We start from the raw sequence: 8,504 nt of genomic DNA, 5'->3' as shown, positions 1-8,504 counted from the left end.
GCGGCATTAACCGGTCTTAACGTTTTCCCGCCCTCCCGTGTCTCGTCGTTGCTGCTTGCGAACGCACCTACTGTGCTGTGCCGTGGTTAACTGCTGAAAGTGTCGACGGCGACCCAGTTCTGGTGCGGCAACTGCCCTAGCCTATTGTGCCGCCCGGGCGAGGATGTTTTGTAAAGCGATTATTACAAACTGTTACGGGCTTAATGGTTACCAGGCGCTGGTCCACTCATCATTGTTACCGGTGCTTAGTGCCGTGCATAGTTCCTAAGCAAGTGATTCCCCACGCAATTCGTCTGATGCTCAGTGGCACACGTGCTGGTGCGGGTGGTGTGGTTGCACTTTGAGAGAGAAGCGGGAGGACGACTGTAACGAGAGCAATTAAATGATCACTGGTTGGTGAAGTACGTTAAACACTACATTAAAGTGGTTGTACCCGCCGTGTTTCTTAAGGAACGAGAATGAAAGACTTGTTAATCGGCGTTATTAAAACAAAATGTGTAATCTACAACAGGGCTGGATGGGTTGGCCAGGATGCGGATTGCAATTTAAGCTTTATTTAAAATCTCATAAAATTTGAGTATTTTTTTTATTTCTTTCACAGATATATACTCAAAAAAAGATCATAGTTTTTATTATATCCTCAAGTATTAAGAATAAGGTAGACAATGATTGTTTTGAAAAAAACTCTCCTAACATGCAGTTTGCATGATTCCGACTATGTATCTCTAAGCCCCTAAATTATGCAATACACTGAACACCTCTGAATTGAAATTCAAACGGATGAAACTGATTCAAATAAAGAAAATAAAGATGAAAGTGAAATGAAGATTTGTTTTATTCGTATTCTCTTGCGATCAGTTTTGTTAAAAAGCACAAAAATTGCTTTCTAGTAAGAAGTCTAGTCAACAGGGTAATTTGAGCTCAAGGTTGAACCGTTATGGTATTGGCAATTTATATCAAAAATGTTCAAGATAGCTATAATCTCGATTTAGTTCTCAAAGACAAAAACTAAGATGTGAAAATAAGTTTTTATCATAAATTAATATAAGAAGCTATCTATTCAGCTGTTATTCAATGGCTTCCTTTATTCTTTGTGCAATAAAGTTCGTATCCCGATTTAAATCAAATTAATCATGCAATAATTTCACTTTTCACGCACACTTCAAATGGACGCTTTGCCGTGTATTTCACGTTTGTGCCTCAACTACACCAGATGGTGTGAAAGATGTTCACCTTTGTTAGCTGCGATCGATCGATGATAGAACACGCGTAACGAGACCTCCAACCACCCAACCACATGGCCCATGCTAACCGCCATTTATCCAATTTCCATCGAGTGGGCCCGCCATCCATCCTTAGTGTGCCGAGTACTGGATTTGACTTTTGTCCTCCGAATCATCGTCATAGCCGCTGGACTGTTCCTCGGAAATTTTGAACTGTATTCAACACGATCAGGTACGTCGTGATGGAGGAAGCTATCTGTCGGGGAGTGTGTGTGTGTGTGGGTGGAAGCAAGGGAGATAGAGAGATAGGAGAGCAACATTAATTACGTGTTCCGGAAATTCTGACCCGCGGAACGGTGTCGGTGCCTTACCCCCGTCAGCACGGACAGATCGATGGGGAACAGACCGTACGCGTTGAACTCGAGTGGATTTGTCACCATGAACGAAATCAGATCGTCCACCTATGCGGCCAACCGGAAGCACGCAACCGGAAGAAAACAGATCGGAACGGTTTTAATATCCGCGATTTTAATTATGATACCGTCCGGTCACGCACCACCGCCCCCCCGACTCACCTTGTTTCCGAAAGTCATCGTCGGACGATTTGGACTTCATGAAGAACAGGAAATTGATCACCTTTTTCCACTTGAGCCGGACGTTTTCGCCGCTGGTAAACAGCGACCAGAACTCGATACCGTGCAGAAACAGCAGGCTGCACGAGGCGAGCGCATAGATCTCGGACCGGGACGCGGTAAAGCCGGACTTGATGTGGTTCAGCATGTAGTAGAGCTGCACGGTGACGCAGGTGAAGGCGGACAGCAGCGAGAAGATGGCCTGCTTGCCGAAACAGTGGTTTATCTTGACCGACAGGTCCTGCAGCATTTCGACCACCTCGCGGATGTGCTGTATCGAGTCGAGCGGGCTGATCGCCCGGATCTTGATGGTGGCGAGCGTGGTCAGCCGGTTCAGTTTGCCCTCGTGCATGCTCGGCAGATGGTTTGCCGCCGCCCATCGCCATGTTGAGCGTTTTGTACTGGGCGTGCCCGTGCGTTGCCTGCGGTTGCAGTGCCAGGTTTTCCACGCCAACCGGAAAATTACTACACACCGGAGAATGGTGCAAAATGTTATTCACCAGATGGGTGGAAAAATTGGAATCATTCGAGCTAACTGGGGTTTCTTTTTTCGGTTGCTCGGTGCAACACGGTGAATAGCACGTGCGTGTGTGTGATTGGCAGTGTGTGTGTGAAAAGGTCATTCCGGGGATGAATACCGGAAACGGACACCCGTGCTCACATGCAATCGCGTGCGTGATGAGATTCGAATTGGGCTGTGAGTGCAAGTGTGTTAAAAAAGTGATGCAGTTGATAGGGGTTGAAAAAATGTACAACACAGTGCATCACGGTTGATTACTTCATGCCTCTCAGCAGCAGCATGGCACGATCCGACAGATACAGGATGCAGCCGGCGAACTGGAAACTGAACAGAAGCAATCCAAACTGGTTCGTTGAGCCAGCATAGAAAAGATAAATTGAAAATACACAAATAAAATTATTCCACAAAAAAAACCATTTGCCTTTACACCGTTACGCTTTACAAAGCAAAAAATTTTCGAGAGCACATTTATCACCCAAGCGCTTAAGAAAATATGATTTTTCCTTATGTTCCAAAAAAGGATCGCTAATAAACCTACCATCATTTATGCTGACTTTCGAACATTCAGCACGCAATGCGGGCTTTCAAAGCAGATTCATCGCGTCATGCCGCAAGTCATGGTGCAAGCGATCCGGTAGGCTTTTGCACATTTCCATACAAAAACGGTTTTCAGTCCAATTCTGCCACATCACGGTATGGCCCGCTGTTTTCTTTTTTTCGCTGGCCAAGCGATTAGGAACATCGACACAACGTGAAAAAAAAAACAACTCCATCGCCCTGGAATAGACTTTTATTGCCATTCATCTGAAAGTCAAATCCGATGCGTACGATGAGTCTTCTAATGGGTCTTACTCGTTGATCCTTCCCGAAGTACTCTTCTGGGAAGCTTTGCTCGATCAGGGTAATTAACTTCCCGTGCACTTTGATGCACAATTCTGGGCGTTTGATGGCTTTTTTTGCTGTTGCGCCGATCTTTTGTTGACTGGCTTTTTGGGGCCGAGAAGCCTTTATCGAGCCTGGACGAAGTGCTAGAGAGCTCCCTTAAATGGGCACAAAATGCATCTGACAGTGCTCGTGGAAAAAATGACCACTCAGATAGGAGCATTTACAAGACTTTTCCATTCACAAAAATTGCAAAAGCTTTCGAGGCAGCAAAAACAAGAACCCGTAACAACTAAACCATGACTTAATTGCCTGTGAAATGAATGCAAACCTGTCGACTGTTTTTGTGTCCTTTGACACAGCTTAGTTACGGATTCGGTAGCCAATTTCGAGCTTAATGCCAGCAGTTTTTCATTGCAAACAACAACCATCCCGTTTGATGGTGTTTCAGGTCACTCCCACGGGTAGTTGGCCACAAAACATAAAACATTCCCAAAAACAACCTACCCTAATGCTGGGCATCCGGCGACCTCACCCACCAACCCATGGCAATGTGTACAATTCTCTAATCACTGAGCCAAAGGCCGATAACAGAGTGACGGTTGCTAGTTTAAGCTGGTTTCGTGGTGCCTCCTCGTTACCTTATTTCGGACCGCGTGCGGGGCTGGTGCGCATGGTTACGATAACGAGCTTCTTACCTTCGGCATACAGAAAGCGATCCAATAAAGCAACGTCCATATACGGTTCCAATTAACTCCGATCAAATAAGTCAGCGCACCGATAGTACTGCCACAGGTCATCGTGACTGTCGCGAGCCCGCGTGTGCCAAGTGATTCGAATGGCATTGAAAATAAAGGAATCGAATATGGACATCATTAGCAGCGGTTGAACGATTCCCGGTCCTCAGCTCGTTACATCACGCTTGATGAGGTTTTGTGTTTGTACACTTTGTCGTTCTCGTTTCTTTTTTTGGGCACGCTCACAGTACAGTCACACGGGCATGGTTTAGCAATCACTTAACTGCGAAGGGTATCACCACTCCGACGTCCTTGAAAATACTCACCAATACACGCCAGGATGGACACACGTCGCATTTTGACGTTTGGCATCGTGAAGGAAATACCAAACTGCGTTCGCAGCTTATCATCACAGATGGCAAACGTGGTCAGGATCTCGTTCGCCATCGTGCGATGCCGGATGGCAAAGACGAGCGAGAAAATGTACGCGAACGAGTTGGGAATGAACTGGTTTCGGGAAAAAAGAAAGAACAAAAGTTTTCGGGGTGAAATCACACTAATGTCTGGATTAATAGCTACTCCATTAGAAGTTAATAATTACAGATTGAGAACTTGCTTCAGTAGGTCACGGAAACGTCTGGAGTTATTTTTTGTGCCAGACGTCCTAATGGGTGCGACGGAAGAAGAAAAAAGAACTCAGTGCAGTAGGAAAAAGAAATCTAGACTGTAACACGAGTTGCAGAAGCAACGCCTAAATGTATGCAATTCTAAGTAACAGTCATTTCAAACTTTCAGAAGGTATTTTAAGGAATTTATCAATTGGTGCTTTTAGTGATGCATAATGAAATATCGATCTCAACGATATTGAAGAGAAACCTATTCACATACTTCCCGTCTGATGTCCTGCGATATGAGTTGTTATTATACATATAATACTATTTACTATTATAAACGATGCTACTTTAGAATAGTCTAGGTGGATCAAGAAGCGAATATTTCGAGTAGTTATCCTACTCAAGACATAGAATATTATTCTCCAAAATCCACCATTTCCCTTGGTTTCCCGAGACGATCTACAAGTAATTCAATTAATTTTGATCGTAAACTTTAAGCCACGAGCACGACGAAAAATCCATTTTCCTATCCGGCTCCTTCAGAAAGCTCATCAAACTCTAGTTGGGTATTGTCCGTTTGATAAAATTGATTTCCTACGCTCGCCCTTTAAAACATTCATTCGGGTTTGTCCCACCGGCGGTGGCAGTCCCAGACCCAACGGCTCGTTCGTCCGTGGCTCACCTGTATCCAATTAGCGGCGTTGGAAATGTCGGACGTGTTGCCACTCTGCCAGAAGATGCTCACCAGACAGGATGAGTAGAGCAGCAGCACCGTGTAGGTCGGCAGCAGCTGCTTCACGTAGCTGGCCCGCGTATTGACCGGTACCGTCGTGTCGAGCGGGTACGGACACAGCCCGAACAGCTTCGAGAACAGGTAGAACGATTTCATCGGCTGCATCGTGAGCGCTTCGATAGGGAACCGTAAATCTCGACGCTCGAACTGCCACTGATGACCGAGACCATGAAATTAATGTTTCATGCGACTAAACTTGGCGGCCAATTTCGGTCCATCCGACCCCCGCTTGCCCGGGCTTGCCACCGGAGCAAATGAAACGGTCGTTAAAGGAGGAGCCCACAGTTGCTTCATCCTGTACGTTGCCTTGCAGTGGCGTGAGTTTGGTTATTTTCTCGATGCGCGTACAAACAAAAGACCTTCCTCAAGACGGAACCACCCCGGTCAGGTTTTACCGTGCCCGGGACGGACCGATTACCGACACAATGTCACACGGCGACGCGTCTGGGAACTCACCAGGGGAGGACGCCGGGAACCAAATGCAATTATCTTTCAATTTAGATAATGCGTTTTTCCCGATCTCCATTTCCACATCGTTGGATCGTCGTCGTCGTCGTTCGGTTTTGGCGTCACATTGACAGCGGTCTGACGTACGGACGGAACGGGCGACATGTTCCATCATTTGCTCGGAAACACCACGGCAGCCGGAAGCCGTCTATGCAACCCGCAACACGGCATCATGCTCCGCAAGCGGAGATTCCAATCTTATTAGCTGTGGTTTACTGCCGGGAACGATGGTTGCATATTTCCGACCGACTGGCAACATGAACTACGCCTGCAGGGAAGTATCCCGTTCACCCGCGAAAAGGCATCCAGCACGTTAAGGATGCAGTACGGCACAGGACAGTTCATTTCGCGGATATAAACTACGAAATCAACGAGCAATCTCGTTTAGCTGCTCCGGAATGGGTTTTGCAGGTAGAGCATGAGCGGATGCTGCTGTAGGGGTCGGAAGAAAAGACAATTTCCACTAAAAAATTGATAGAAAATATTTTTACCATTCCGGTAAAAGCAAAAGCCTCGGAAAATCACCTATCCCCAGCCCCGAACGATTACTGCCGCGAAAGGAAATTGACATTCCTATCGGGAGGAAATGAATTTCGAAAGACACTCCAATCACACAGGAAGGCGCATAATTGAGTTTGGTTACTTTCTGTCTCCTTCGAAGGTTCTATTCGTCCTCGGTGAAAATGGGACGGTCTTTCCTCTCTTTCCCCCTTTGTCCTCCTTCACCCCATTCCCGGTCTTCATCCATCGAAAGTAAATAGATATTAACGATAATCAGCCAAATGAAACAAAGCCCCAAAATTTTCTGGCCCCGGGAATGTGGATATTGTTCCGGACGCTTTTCCCATCCTCAGCCTACCCACAAGACAAAACCCGATTTTTCCCACGCATTGCCACGGCCCGGTAACGCTCGGAGGGCTCGATGCCAGGTCCCAAACAACGATGCTTCACAAATCGGAAGGATTAATCAACGGAACGATAGAGAATAGCTTTATTTATGGCCACACCAACGGGTGGCGGGAGTTGGGTTGGGAGGGAAATCCGGGAGGAAGTAAGAAGGGGAGTAAAAGTAAAAACATGCCCGAAACTTTTTCCATTTGTCCGATCTGGGTTGAAAGAGCCGGAGTAGCAAGGGATGAGCTTTCACCTTCTTCAATCAGCTCGAATCGCTTGAGTCGAACAAATTTTCTTCAGTTTTTGGGAAGATTTTGGTCTTGCTCGGGGTTTTCCTGAACGAGCCCCATTGGCTGAAAGTTTTTCCCACACAATCCGTTTTCCCTTTCATCGTGTCTCGTTCCTTGAGCTTCGGGCGTAACGCTGCGTACACCATTTAGCTTCATTTCATCGGACAGACTGGCGGACGGCGCGATGCGGCAAACTGTAACTGTAATTGCGATTCGGGAAGGCAATGAAATTAGGAGCGAATCCTTTCAACCTCAACCGAATTAGATGACAGCTTCTGTCCGGTAGTTTCGCTCCGTTGACGTTCGGTTATTTTAATAGCTGAAGCTGGAACGCTTTTCATTTAACGCACAGTGCGCAGCGCTGGAAGCTCGGTTGAGGGGACAAATTTATTTTCAGTCCCAGATCAAACATCAACCCCTAACGAGAACGACGAGCATGGAATTGGCCCACGGTCCGGAAAGAAAACCCAAAGAATTCTCAAACCGACCCTGTGACAAATGTGACAAATAAATGTACGAGTGAAGATTATTTGACCCTAGGACGAACACGATTACGGTCGTCGGGCGAGGCTGCTTTGTGAAGTGCAACCATCGAATCCCATCAATCAGTCCCTCTCCGAATGATTTGACTTCTTGCCATCGTTTAGCTGGTTTAGCCGTAGTGAGAGAAACATTTTTCTGAGCTACGGTTAGAATATTAATGGGCAAATGGAGATGCTCGGTTTTTGAATGCATCCCGCAAACCGAATCATTTGTGGAAAACTTGATCGAATAAGAAATTGTTTGCCACCGATCTCGGGATCATTATCTCGGGTTCTTTGCCGTGGGAAAACGTTTTCCAAGCGGGGTGCGCTCGTTTGCTGATAATAGCAGCAACGCACATTATGCACATGAGGGATTTTTCGCTAATGGAAATCGCTTTGTTACGCCGCCCGGTTCCGGAAACACAAAGCATTTTCCGATTCATTTCCCACTCTAAACGCTATGATAAAGCCATTCCAAACGGTGCAGCTAGCCCGATAAAACCGAGGTTTCCGAGGGTGCGTTGAGGAAAATTTGACGGGATATAAACCAAAATATTCAATTGCGAAATCGACCAATTCGACCATCCCCATCGCTATACCCGCCGCGCAATAAAATAACACTTACAGCCAGCACCATTGTTATCTAAGGCACGGGGTTTTGATAAAACATTACACCCGCATCGAACAGTAAAATATGAAACAGCGTGCAATGTAGGTGCCGCCTGCATGGGAAATGGAAAACTCGGTGCTAAAATTTTCATCCAATAGCACTACCGGACCCTCATTTGCTTACCAGCTGTCTGCTTCGCCCTCCTGTTTTTAACACACTTGCCGTCTCGTAAATAAACCATCTCACTGCCCAAACCACCAGCCAGTAACGCGCCATCC

General features: G+C 46.4%; 1 pseudogene; it reads right to left on the bottom strand.

The window, feature by feature from the left end:
• Nucleotides 1-1,355: 1,355 nt before the first annotated feature.
• Nucleotides 1,356-5,540, bottom strand: LOC118517069 (annotated as a pseudogene).
• Nucleotides 5,541-8,504: the final 2,964 nt, after the last annotated feature.

This window comes from Anopheles stephensi, unplaced genomic scaffold, assembly GCF_013141755.1.
Source record: "Anopheles stephensi strain Indian unplaced genomic scaffold, UCI_ANSTEP_V1.0 ucontig45, whole genome shotgun sequence".
NCBI lineage: Eukaryota > Metazoa > Arthropoda > Insecta > Diptera > Culicidae > Anopheles > Anopheles stephensi.
Note: the sequence above shows the minus strand (reverse complement) of the source record. Positions and strands in the feature narration are given on the sequence as shown.